Raw genomic sequence first — 14,284 nt, 5'->3', positions numbered from 1 at the left:
CAAGCATAACTTAAATTTAATCAACAATGTCACGTAATCCAAACTCTTCGTCCTCTAGAGTTTCATCATTGTCTTCTTCCACAATATTTTCTATTTCATTTTTCTCATTTTCCTCTTCTAATGGGTCTTTGATGTCTGCGAATCTCCCAATTTATGTCTTTCCAAACATTCCATGTATTGGTGGTTGGGGTTCCTTTTCCTTTTTTGCCACACGTGATTCACTAAAGTCCCCTTTCCTCAACCCAATTTCTTGCATTGCATCTGGAAGAAATTGAAGAGCATTAATTCTTTGCTGATTGAAATTGCACTGTACTGGATCTTTTTCAATTGCAATGCAATTTCTTCCTTTTTAAAGGCAACATGCTAGTGTTGTACCTAATTATCAAGCACAAAAGAAATAATGAACTAAATTAGTACAATGACATATTAATTAAAAAAATAACATACTGAAATTCAATTCCATATAATAAAACTTACCTGAGCCAGAAAATAAATCTAGAACCCAATCTCCTTCATTTGAATAAATGTCTATAGGATAGTTAATCAATAATTGTGGTCTTTTATAAATGTTAACTATCTCTCCTTTTGCTTCTTTGTCTTCATATGTTAGTTTTCTCACAACAACATCATAAGTCAGTATTTGGCTATGACTCTTTCCATTTACCCGATTAAAAGTCATAGACATATGGCTATCATCTTTTTCCCAACTATCAATATGAATGAAATCACAATCATTTATAAATTGTTGATCTTCATTATGGAAGTAACAATTATATCCTTCATGAGCATGGTGGGCCCAGTCAACAATTGTCCATTAATCCATTGAATCTAACTCTCCGCCATTGATATGATTTTAGATCCGACAGTAGTGACTTCACCCGGTCAATAAAATGATTGGCGATCCTCCACCATTGATCATCACCACTGGATCCAATGGCCGACAGTGATTTTGGGTGGACCACTTGCATGGTGGTTACCCACCCAAAAAGATGTCTTTTACCTCTATCCTCTGCTGCTATGTGTCGATCAGTTAATGGAATCGGGTGCCCAATCTTAATTACCACTTACTACTTTTTTCTCACCCAAAATACCATTTCCTGTATAAAAGCCACCTTTTCACTGGCTATCTTCCATGTGCCTTCCCCAAGAGATGACCGTCAAATCTGTCGATCTATCGATCAGATGGCTCTCTCTCCCCTTTAACAATCTACTGATGCAATATGAATACTCCGCTCCATGTGAATTAATTTGCAGAGAGGCAGGGAAGGTAATATATTTGCGTGAAGGGCTTGGAGAGGGCAATGCCCCTGATCACTGAATTGGGGAGAAAAGAAACTTTGCATGAGCACAAATTTGCATGAAATGCTTGCTTGAAATATTCGATTTCCTTCTGCTTTTGTAGCATTTATGAGCACTCCAGTGACTACCTTCAATGGAGTGGTCTGCACCATGATTCTTGTAACCAAAATTGTAATCTTGCTGCCTTCCTATACTCATGCGAATTTCTGAACTACTGAGTTGTTTCCATTGCATTCTCGTGACTTTCTGCCTTTATCTGCAGTGGAGTGTCCTTTGATGATTTTTGACTAATTATTCTTTTTTTTGTTTCTTTTATCATTGTGCTTTGTTCCTTATTTTTGGGGATCCTCATATTTATGATCTTTTGCTTATTATTATGGGACTGAGTTGTGATATTCCTCCTGATTTTCACGAATATTCCCTTCAATTTTTTCCACTGCTTGATTTGCATAATAATCCGCCTGCTAATTATGTGTTCTCAAGACATGTCTGAAGATTACCTCGCCAAAGTCTTCAAGGTTCTTCCTGATTCTTTTGAGAATTCTATTCATGAACTCATTACTTGGGTTTTTATTTCTTACCATTGCCTCTATTATTATGGTTGAGTCTCCTATTATTATAGGATTTTGTATTTCTCTTTTTTTTATCATTCTTGATCCATTCAACAAGCTGTATGCTTCAATCTTATTATTTGAGATTTATCCAAGTCCCCATTCATGTGTGACAATTTATCTCCCATTAGGATCAAGGATTAATCCCCCTACCCCTGCCTTTCTCAATTATGCTTTGAGACCTCATCAAAGTAGAGGTAGTATCTGTTCTGATTTTTTTCCAAATTTCTTCTTTCTCTTCGCTCATTCTTATTTTCCAAATATTTCTTGAGTTTTCTTTCCTCTGTCCTTTTTGTCCATTGTTATTTATTATGGCTTTGCTGAGCCAACCTCTCTCTTCTTGTTGTAGAATTTTTTGGTCTGATTTCAAAAGTTAATCCCCACATTTTTTATAGAGTTTCCCTATTCTTGGAGTTTGGTTTTTGAAGATGCACTTATTTCTTGTCAACCAAATTTGCCAGCATAGTACTGCTAGGATGCATTTCCATATTCTTTGAATAGTGACTTTCTTCTTTGTTGTATATGGATAGTCTTTCTCTAGTGTTTGTAGAAAATTCAACAACGGATTTTCAAAATGTATTCTTATTTCCAAGGGGCTTATAAGTTGTTGCCAACATTCTTTGGCAAAAATTCATTCTTGAAATAAATGTTGAATGTTTTCTTCAGCCTGTTGGAATAATGGACATCTTGATGGACCTTGGAAACCTCTTTTTTTTTAAGTTTTCACTGGTTAATACCTTCCCTTTTAAAAGAGTCAAGATGAACATTTTGATCTTGGGCAAGCTTTCAGATTTCCAAGCTATTTTCCAAGGGTCCCCATCTTGTTGGTTTGGTTGTTCTTGTAGGATTTTGTATCCCGTATTGACTATGTAATGCCCACCACTAGGATCCCAAAGGTATCCATATTATTCTTCATAGTTGATTGGTGCTGGCCCTTTTAGGAGCTGCCTAATTTTGCTCCATTGCCCTTCCAGATTTGCAGGTATTGTTGAGAGTTTCCAGTCTTGCTATTCCTTTTGCTTCCATAAAGAAATTGAGAATAGAGTGTTAATACCTTTTCCTTTCATCCACTCTTTGATGCCTTCTATTTCTGGATGAGTCTTCAGTGGTTCTTTTTGCATGATTCTGTCCTCCCATATCAATATTGTTTTTCCATTGCCTGGGGTTTTAGAGATGTAGCTACTCATTAGAGGAATTTTTTTTTACTAGCTTCCAAGCTTGAGTATATTGTCTTGTTGGGATATTTCCATTGAGCAATCTTTCCCTTGAACCATCCATGTATTTTGAGATGAGAGTTTTTTTCCACCAGCTCTCTTTTCCCGTGATCAATCTCCATACTATCTTCATTCCCAAGGATGCATTCATGAGTCCAGGTATCCGTATAGAAAGGCCTCCTAATCGTAAGGTAGCACTACTTGCTCCCACCTCACAAGGGTAAATTTTTTATTTTCTTATCCCCCCCCCACCCCGCCATAGAAAGCTTCTTAAGATTAACTCCATTTGTTTGTGTGCACTTGCTGGCCCCATGATTATTGCATATTGGTAGATAGGTAATGTTGGAAGGAGTGCTTTAATTAAAATAACCATTCCTGCCAAATTTAACCACATCATACCCCAGCTCTGAATTTTGTTTTTCATTTTTTCAATCTACTTAGTCCATATTTCTGCCTTCATGTTCTCTTTTGAGATTGGAAGTTTCAGGTAAAAGAAATGGGTCCATTTTTCTTATACTAGGATTTCTAATATTTGTGAAATCCTTTGCATGATTCTGGGGAGGGTGTTTCATCCATATATTCTGCATTCTGTGTTATTTAGAAGCCCACCTGAAACCTATAAAAAATTATCTATAATTTTTTTGAGCCTTCTTGCTATTATTGTTGATGTCGCTCCCAGCAGCAGGGTGTCATCCGAAAAAAGTGAGTGGTTGATTGTTTTTGCTCTTTTTTCTATTCTGAGCCCTATAATGTTTCTTTTTTTTCTTTTTTTTTTCCAAAGCTTTTCTTAGAGTTTCAGCCATTATAATATATAGGAAGGGTGAGAGCGCACATCCTTGCCTTAGTCCTCTTGTGCTTTGAAAAAATTCATGTGTCCTTCCATTTATGAGGGGGGCAATCCAAGGGGTGGAGATGCATGCCTGGATGACTTCTATTATTTCTCTTGAGAAACCCAGTTTCTGAAGAACAGCCATGAGATATGGATGGTTGACCCTGTCAAATGCATTTTCCATATCCAATTTAATTATTATGCCTTTTTCTTGCCTTAGCATACTATAGTGTACAACTTCCTGTACAATAATTACATTATCTATGATTTGCCTGTTGGGCACAAATCCTCCTTGATTTTCAGATATGATTATTGGTAGCACTTCCTTGATTTTGTTTGTAATTATTTTTGGTATTATCTTATAAGAGGAATTGCATAGAGATATAGGGCAATACTTGTTGAAGGTCGAGGGATTTGACTCCTCTAGGACTAGGGCGAGGTAGAAGGATTTTGTGTTGCTTCCTATTTATTTTTTTTTTGAAAACATTCTTCACCACTCTTAAGAAATCTTTTCTGATTGTATACCAATGAGATCTGAAGAATGCCATTGTAAATTCATCGGGCCCTGGGGCTTTATCCAGATGCAAGCTCCATATAGCCGCCACTACCTCTTCTTCTGTAATCTCTTTACACATTTCTGCGTTTTGATCTCTTTTTTTTTTTTTTTTTGTGCTGAAGAAAATCTTCATATTCAGCCATTTCTTCTTTTGCTGACAGTAAATTTTTATAGTGCGTGTGGGCTGCCTCTTTTAATTCCTCCACACCTTTGACCTATTGATTTTCCACTTGTATTTTTTCTATTTTATTTCTTGCTCTTCTAATCTTCACTGAGTTATGGAAAAAAGATGTATTTTTATCCCCTGCCTCGAGCCACAGGCTTCTGGATTTCAGTCTAACCTCTTCTTCTTATATCATGTTTTCCCTGTATATTTCCCAAAAGATTTCCTTTTCTCTTAGATAATCTTGCTTGCCTTCTTCTCTGCATTCTTTTTCAATTTGCATGTTGTCCATTCTCTGTTATAAATCTTTTTTCTTCTCTTTTTTTTTTTTTTTAATTTCATTTTCTCTTGCCCATTCCTTTAGCTTGATTCTTTCATTTTTTAATTTTGTCTCCCAAATATATTGTGGTGATCGTGGTACTCTTGGCTCCCATGCTTCCTTAATTAATTCATTGATTTCTATATTGTCGTCCCAAATTGAGTTGTATCTAAATGGGAGCGGTCCTTGATTTTCCATTTTGCCCAGGACTATTGCCACAAGTTTATGGTCGGATGTCATGGTGTGAATGATTTTTGTTTTAATGGCACTATACATTGCTGCTATGTTTTCTTGTATCAGGGTTTTGTCCAACCTTTCTTTTATGTTGCTTTTTCCCACTCTTTTATTGCTCCAGGTGTATTTCCCGTTGCTTGGGGGGATATCTAAAAGATTGTGTTGTTCCATTATTTCTTCTAGTGCATCCCTAGATGGGTCTGTGTGATATATGCCTCCAAACTTTTCTTCTATACTTCTTACCAAATTTAAGTCTCCTCCTAGAATTATTTTTCCTATTTGCGTTTCTTTTAGTGCTTCTTTTATGGTGGCCCAACATTGCTCTTTTTCCTTGTAGTGATTTGGGACATATATATTGATGACACTATACTTCTCTTTTGTACTGATTTGCATTAGATCTGTTTGTATCTAGTGTTGTTCTTTTTTGTAGTGTATTAATTCCCACATTCCTTTCTTCAATGTTGTGCAGATACCTCATGACGCTCCTATTGCCTATATTGCTTCACCTTCATAATTTCTGAATTTTTTTTTGATATTTTATGTTTCTTGGCTATTTGTTTTTGTCTCCTGAATCATAAGGATGTCTGGGTTTTCTTTTTCCAGAATGTCTCTTGTGCCATTTTCTTTGACGGATGATCCCAATCCTCGGCAATTCTAGGAGACCACTATCATTATTTGCTTGTTGGGTGGTGCATGGCTCTTTTCCCTCTTTTCTGGATTTTTTCGTTGTTTCCTATGTTCCTTCCTAATAAGGTTTCCATAGGTTTCTATGTTCCTAATGCCATATCCTTTGTTGTTGCTTCATCCCTCAGCTCTTTGTTTGTCTTTCTTCCTTTTCTTTTTCTCTACATTTGGGAGAGCTTCCTTTGACTGCTTTCTAGTTAGGATTCTATCTATTGGGGGCAGGGGGGTGAGATTTGGGTGGTTGGGGCTAGAGGGGATGGGGGCTGGGGAGGGAGTGTGAAGAGGGGATCTGGATCTGGGTTCAGGGGATGGGGGGATAGATGGATCCAGTGGCTCAAAAGGATTGAGGCTAGCAAGAGAATTTTTGTTAGCTTTTTGTTGTAGAGGATGGAGCTTAGAGTATATGGAGGGTTGCGTAGAAGAAGGATTTGGTTGTTTATGGACTGCCTTCTTTCTTTTGACATGTTCCCATTTGTTTTCCGGATCTTCAATATTTTCATTTTCGTTATATTTTTTTTTGTACATCTATTAGCAAAATGACCATATTCATGACATACCTTGCATTTGAAAAGGATTTGTTCATAGTCTAGTTGTTGTATATGTGTCCACTGATCCACTTTGATTTTGATGGCTTTTGGAAGCCCTTTTCCTAGATCCACCTCTACATAGATTCTAGCACATGTGTGCATGTTTTCCTTTGGCTCACACCTGTCTATGTATTTCCCAACTGCATTTCCTATGGCTTTAACTGAATCGTCTCCCCAATAGTGGAGGGGAAGATGCGACAATCTGACCCAAACGGGAATGGCACTGGGTATATCCATTTCTGGGTCGAAATCCGACGTCCATCTATTTAGATACAAACCCCTTGTATCCATAAAGTACAGGCCATTCCTAAATATTAGATCTTGATCCTCCTTGGTTTCAAAGTGGAAGGTGTAGTATCCTCTTCCATAGAAACTGATTCAGATTTTTCCATTTATTGTTGCAGACCAGTTCCTTTCTACCCATTTTTGTACCGTTTTGGGTGATGGCCATAACCCTGTAAACTGCCCAAATAATCCACATTCCGCCAAGGAGAGTGCTGCTTTACAAGGAAGAGCTGGAGGGAGTGATATTTTAGGGATGTCTTCCAATCTTTTAACAAACTTGGTGACTGATGATTGGATCCTAGCCAAACCCATTGCAAAAATGAGAGAGGTAAAAGCTTTTGTAGTTCCTTCATTTTCATGTTGGTTATCTGAGGGAGGCTCTTCGTCCTCTGATGATTCCATGTTGATCGATCCTCAGCAGCAGGAGGCCACTTAGGGCAGCTGCGTGCTGCTGTGAGAGCTTGCCGCGTTTAGGGCTACTACGAGCTACTACATCAGGTTACATTAGCTCATATATATATATATATATATATATATATATATATATATATATATATATATATATATATATATATATATATATATATATATAATTTTTTAAATATTTATTATAGGCAAAAACTATATTAATATGATATTTGCATGATAAGTAGGTAATGACTCTTTCAGTAAGGCATTTCAATTTTTACCAAATATTGTTATATGATTGTATCATTTTGGTGATTTTTACTAAAAATGTCACAAAATACTTCCAAATAAATCTTAGAAAACATAATAAAATATGTCAATTATACATTAAAATCAAATTGACTTTTAATTTGACAATTTAAAAACATCTTAACCCATCCCTTTATGAAGCAAATAGTGGCACCTTGAATCCTTTGGAAGTGCATAGTCACTATTGCAACTTGGTTGTGGCAAACTTTATAACTTCAATAACGTTATCTCTCATGAAATTTTTTTTTGGTCAATTTGACACCCATGCAAATCAAGCCAACTTCATTTAATTGAAAACTCATCTACCATACCTATAGGTATTGCACATATTGAAGTGGTTTTTCATTCTAAATAAGTTTTTGTTTCCACAAAATCTCTAAAGGAATACATCCATCCTCCATTAGAATATTATCAAGTATGTTAATGTTATGCTACAAAATTTATTTCAATGACTGAAATTCCCACATGCTTCAATCCTCTTCTTGAACCATGTTGGTGGTAGAAAGCCCCAACCAAGGCCAAATGTAACCCCTTCTATAGAATAAGCAATCCAATAGAATGTCCGTGTATGAGAGAATTAGAGGTAGTTTGGGTGATTGGGAGAAATTTTGTTATTCTTCCCACTCAAGTTCGATTCCCACATGGTGGGCTCATAGTGAGTATATCCTTGTAATGTATTTCAGCCTTCTTGTTTGATAGTCCCTTAAATGACTAAAATATCTATATTACTCATAGATGGGATATAAAGATATTTCTTCCTTGAATATATATACACACAGATATATATATATATATATATATATATATATATATATATATATATATATATATATATATATATATATATATATGGAGTAGTAGAAGCATGATTGGTTTGATATTGAATGATAAGTAAACTAATAATTGTTTCATGTCACAAAAGGAGTTTAGGTTTGTGCATGATACTTTCTCTTTCAAAATATAACAAAATAGACTAAGATAAGTTTTTATGATCATGTGTTTTTCTTGGTATGTCAAGGTTTTTTCCACTATAAGCTATGGTTTCATTGATTAGGATATGTTTCTTTATATCCATATTATTTCTAATTAATGTAATAGAATGGGATTTATAGTAACTTGAGGGTGTAGGAATTGCATGTTATGTTTAATTTACAATAGATTGAAGTTAATGGCTATATTTATAGCTAAGATTTAGAGGCATTCAACATCAAATTTTCAAATTCCCTCCTAACTAAAAAATCATAACACTAAATTCTTATCATTATAAGTTGACTAGGTTTTGAGAGAAATACCCATTAAAATATGTTAAGACTTCAAAATATTAACATAAATAAATATGCATTTCTAAGAAACATAAAATCATATTCCCTAGCCTATAATTACTATATCTATTTATTTACCCCTAATAATTGACTATATTGTTAAAAAAAACATTTTTGTAATCACTGAGAAAAATTGGAAATATCATAATAACATAAATGCATATTCCATGAGTACAGAAAGGTTAGACTATTTTCTTTGCACTTGGTAATTCAGTATATTTTACAAACATGAATTACCTATTATCGCTAAGAGGGAGCGGAACATACAATTTCTTAATAACAACTTTATACACGTAAATTTATAATATGCCAAGTTTAATTTTGTAGATAATGTTCCTTATTTCTAATGGTAGAAGGTAAGCTAAATTATCCCAAGAGTACATGCTCCATTTTTGGAAACCCCGCAGTGGAGGCATTGACACAATGCCCAATATAGGTTAGGAGGGAAGTAGCCTTGTTCCATGATATAAGTTAACACTTTCATTGTATCAAGGGATTCGATTTGATCGTGTCTTTACTTGTCAAGGAATTTTTTTTATGATGGTTTTATTTTTAAACTGCTTATCACATGACTTTCAATATTTATTTGGACAAGTTTTATCTAATTTATGAAAATTGTATTTATAAGTGTTCCAAATTTTCCATTCTTACAAATTTTTAATTCTCTATTGTACCAGTGCAATCAACTCTCATTACTACACTTTCTTTCGAGACCTGTCAATGAAACTTTTTTGTGATTTTTCCAGGCTGTTGAAATGTTCAGCTTTTTTTTCTTGAAGATGGAAATAGTGAGAAAATAGATGGAAAATATGTATATGCATATCTGTAATTTTTTTATTTCTAAGAAATAATAAAAATTATATTATAAAGTAAAAAAAATATATTCATAATTACTCTCACATGAAAAATAGTGAATGAAAATATTATTGCAACTAAATTAGACAAAAAAAAGCACTTAACCGAATTGAAACACACATACCATGTTTTCCATTTAAATCACTACAATGCCAATCCCATTAAAAGAACAATAGTTGTCAAATAATTTTCAAACCAAAACATAATCTGTATGAACTATGTAAATGTTCAAAAAGTAGATTCAATATCAACATGTACACAAACTAAATTTTGTATAGTTTCAACAAAAGAGGTAATTGTCAAAACACCACCATTAAAAACATAAATATGAAAGATTTTTTTTAAATATTTAAGATTCTTCTTTCTTTAGCATATTTCCATATGTCATGTGTCCTATCCCTTTCCACCATCAATGAATCAAACCCCTGGTTAAGGACACTCACATCAAGGCATCCAATGCAACTAATGATAACTTCATTCCTCAAATATCCTTTATTATGTTTTGTCTTCAGTCCTCTCTCACAAGCAACTGTACTTGTAGGAATAGTAACTATCGCTTGCCATAACTTTTACATGTTAAGAAACGTTGTATGCAACCCTGTAACATAAAAAATCCTCCATGCATATTTCATGGATGATCCCTCACAATTAACACGAAGGGTGTTAACTAATGGATGAAACTCTTTCAAACAAGCCTCAAAATCAAATTTAGTTTTGTTTTCTTCACTTTCATAATAACGATGGTGTAAGTGTTGAAAAATCTCTTCGAGCCAACACTTTGAATTTTTTTCTCTGCAATGAACATCCTCTAAATAATGGCAATAACTAAACAACCTTGCTGAGTTGAAAATACAAGATCACGAAATCTTCTGTTTAAATTCTTTACAAGAGCTTGAACATATTAATATTTTGCAAGTTGTTTGCAACTTTCTATTGAACCTTCAATACACGGTTTCCATGATTGTTTTTGTATATCAACGCAATCATCATATGCATGTGGAATTTCCACAAATCATAATTCATGCTTGTGAACAAGACCCTCATCACAAATTTCTAGAAAGCCAAATTTAGAGGCATCTATTAATTTATATAAACAACATGTGTCATATGCAAATTTATCTCTTCTTAAAAACCACCTTTTCAAGGTGTTTATGGTGACATCTGTGACTACCCCTAAAGAGATGACATCAATGTACACTTCTTGGAATTGTTTGTTCAACTTGTTTATTTCACACATTATATTTGCAAGCATATGTAAACAAAGTTGTACTAAAAAGATCCTTGTCTTATCATACCATGAATCTTTTCTTTCATTTTTCCACAATGTTAATATGGGAGGCATAAGTACAACAAGTATTTCAATGACTTGTCCCCTTGAAACCCATCTAACTCCATGGATTGAAGAGCTGGAAGAGTTTCAAGTTGCATAAGTTCCTGTAGAGCAATAAGTTGACTATTTATTTTCATAGAATTTTGCACTCATGGATATGCTTATTTGCTAATTTCGCAACAAACAATAATTTAGGTATTCTTTTTGAAGCATCTAATGTGGCTAAAGCTTCACGATGAGCAACACAATGAACACCTACAAGATTAGGTACATCTTTCCTCAAGAAAGTAATAAAACCATTTTCATTACCAAACATTGAAGAATCACCATCCGTGGAAACTCCTATCAATCTTTCTTTTGAAAGACCCCTTGATTCCATTAAATGTTTTATTGCATCATAAGTTGTTTTCCCTCTTCCATCGCAAACATTTATGAGCTTTAAAAACTGTGAAATTGGAGGGCCCAATCCTTTTGAGTTTAAGAACGTGACATAAACTACAAGATGTTTTTCTAATCTATGATCTGTACTTTCATCTAGCATCAATGAAAAAAGGGCTATCTAGCATTTTGGAAATTTGTAGCTCTTCAAGATATTGAGATATAATAAAAAGGAATTCTTTTGCAGCCATGTGATTTGTATATGATGCATAATCTTTATTCTTTGGAATATTTGGTGTGTGTAAGGAAATTGTAAACAAACAAAGAGATTCATATTTTGAGAGCGGTACATCCTCTTGCACCATCCAATATACTAATTTCATAGTAGTGATGACTTTTTCTTTGTTCATATCATCAATGCATGCAATGTTTTTTGTTATAGACTTTGTCTTCTTCTCATTTCCACATATCCACATATCCACTTTGCCTGTGAGAGTTTATGAATGCTTGAACTGGTATGAACAACTATAGAATTGTGTTGCAACGTAGATAAACTAGTCCCAGTTCCCCATGGCCCCATTGCCTTATTAATTTCACAATATATGCATTTCATAACTATTTTTCCTTCATGTTTTGCCTCTCTCAACCACTTATACTTAGTTTTCCACTGATCATGAAACTCTCTTCTTACTTTCATTTTTTTTTTCTTTTGGGTGCTACGTTCGCTCTAGTGAAATTCTTCATCAAATTCTTCATTATGCCCCAACATATCAAATTCTTAGTATGCCCCAAGACATCTAAATCTTCATTTAGATCAAAATTGTGATTTTCTTTATCAAGCAATAAAACTTGAGATGTAGTAGACAATCCAAAATTTTTTGATAGAAAATTGATTCCCTTTGTTTGAAGACATTTTTTGATATATAATACCTATATAATAAAAATAAATTAATTGGTATATATGAATTTCATTTCATCAATTAAAATCATATTAAAAAAATAATCTTGCACTAAAGGATATTAACGAGGGAATATACCTATTTATTCTTTATAAGATATAATAATATACCTATTAATTCTTTATAATATTTAATAATTTCTCAAATCCACTTAAAAGTTTTTCAATATTTACAATAAATTGTCTATTTTTTCTATCTATTTTAGTCACAAGGCAGAAAAGTTGAATGTTTTAGAATATGTTTTAGCATAAATACATCTTCTTTTTGCATTTAATAATCATGTTTTCTACGAGACCCTTTCTTGGAGTTGGAAGTGGACATATTCAATTTTTTAGTTGAGATATTATTTCTCTTTCATTCACTTTTTGAAAAGAAAAAACAAAACTTTTATTTGGTTTAAATTGTATTACAACCATATATAAATTTAATTTTTTGCTCACATATTAAAAATAAAAGAATTTTATATAAAAATTGACTTACTCCTTGAGCACTGATTGCAATTTTCTCATAGGGTAAGTTGCTCTCACTAATGTTGAACATAAAATTTCCCCATAGAGTAGGTTTCTCTCACTAATTTTGAACAGAAAATTGCTTTCATTACTGTTGAACAGAAAAAAGTTGCAGCACTGTGGTCGTTGCCCTGTTGTGGTCAAAATCAAAACAAAAAACCCTCGTTTTAAATTCGTCTAAGTCCAAAAAAAATGATAATGCGAACTATTGGCTAAAAATAAATCAATATTAAAAGCTCCATAAAACATATTTACCAAGTTTGGAAATTGGCTAATACAATTATGTTAGTGTATTAATAAACGAAATTTTTGGTTGACCAAAATTCTATATTAAAAAAATAAAATACTAATTTCTATATTAAAAGTTTATAAAAAAATTATATTAAATATATTGGATAGTGAACTCTATAGTCTCCACACTTAGTGTTTTTTCACGTTTTGGTTTATACAATGCCAGTACATATAATTAAAATGTGTTTTAAGTAATTAAATATCTAGATTTAATTAAAAAATTGTTTGGCCAGATTTCAACTTAAAATTCCAAAAAGTGAATCAACGCTAATGGCAAGTGGGGAATGTGAGATTGAAAATATGTAGATGAGTTGTGTGAAAAAATTGAAGATAAGATTTGGAATAAATTTATTGTTTTTATGTCATGTCTATGAAAAGATTTGTAAGTGTGTACTATTACATAGTGCATAATGATTTGATCATCTTTACCATACAAAATGATTTGATGAACTTTTTTGAAATGGTTTATGGTTTACTGAGATCCTTATAAATGAGAGCTTTTCTATTTCAAATGTATATAAAGGAAAGAGAAGATATTTATTGATTTAACTTTCTTCTAACAACAATATGTTCAATGATGATCATGGATATGAAATCAAGAAAATAAAATTTGAGAAACAAAATTGAGTGCACTCAAAAATACACACAAATATAATATATACAATACAATCGTAGTTAAGCCGATAAAAAGGAAAAAAAATCTGAAAAAAACATGCACTGAAAACAAATAAAATAAAGCAAAGAGAGAAGATAAAATAGGGCAAGCAGGAGCATGAAGCAAGGAAAATGGCAATGCTAGAAATGAAATCAATCTATCGAAGTGCAGTAGCTTCCTTTTATGGATGGGTCGCTGCTACTTTATTTTTTAGTAATAAATCATTGTAGGCATGCAAAAGGGAAGGAATTGGTACATTTTTAAAGAAATTCAATGGAAGTTGATTTATTGAAAGCACTCATTTTTTCTATCTTTCTATGTTTTCACAGTGGCTACAGGGAAATTTTGTTTTTGGGTGTTTGTAGAATTTTAATAAAAAAATGAGTGAGTTTCCTTAGTAGCTTCATTTTACGGATGGGTTGCTGCTACTTTATTTTTTGGTAATAAATCATGGTAAGCATGAAAAAGGGAAGGAATTGGTACATTT

The sequence above is a fragment of the Pinus tabuliformis genome, chromosome 8, assembly GCF_031772625.1.
Source record: "Pinus tabuliformis cultivar Carrire ecotype Pingquan chromosome 8, CPIR1, whole genome shotgun sequence".
In the NCBI taxonomy this organism is placed as follows: Eukaryota; Viridiplantae; Streptophyta; class Pinopsida; order Pinales; family Pinaceae; genus Pinus; species Pinus tabuliformis.
The sequence above is the reverse complement of the archived record's forward strand: the minus strand, read 5'-3'. Positions refer to the sequence as shown.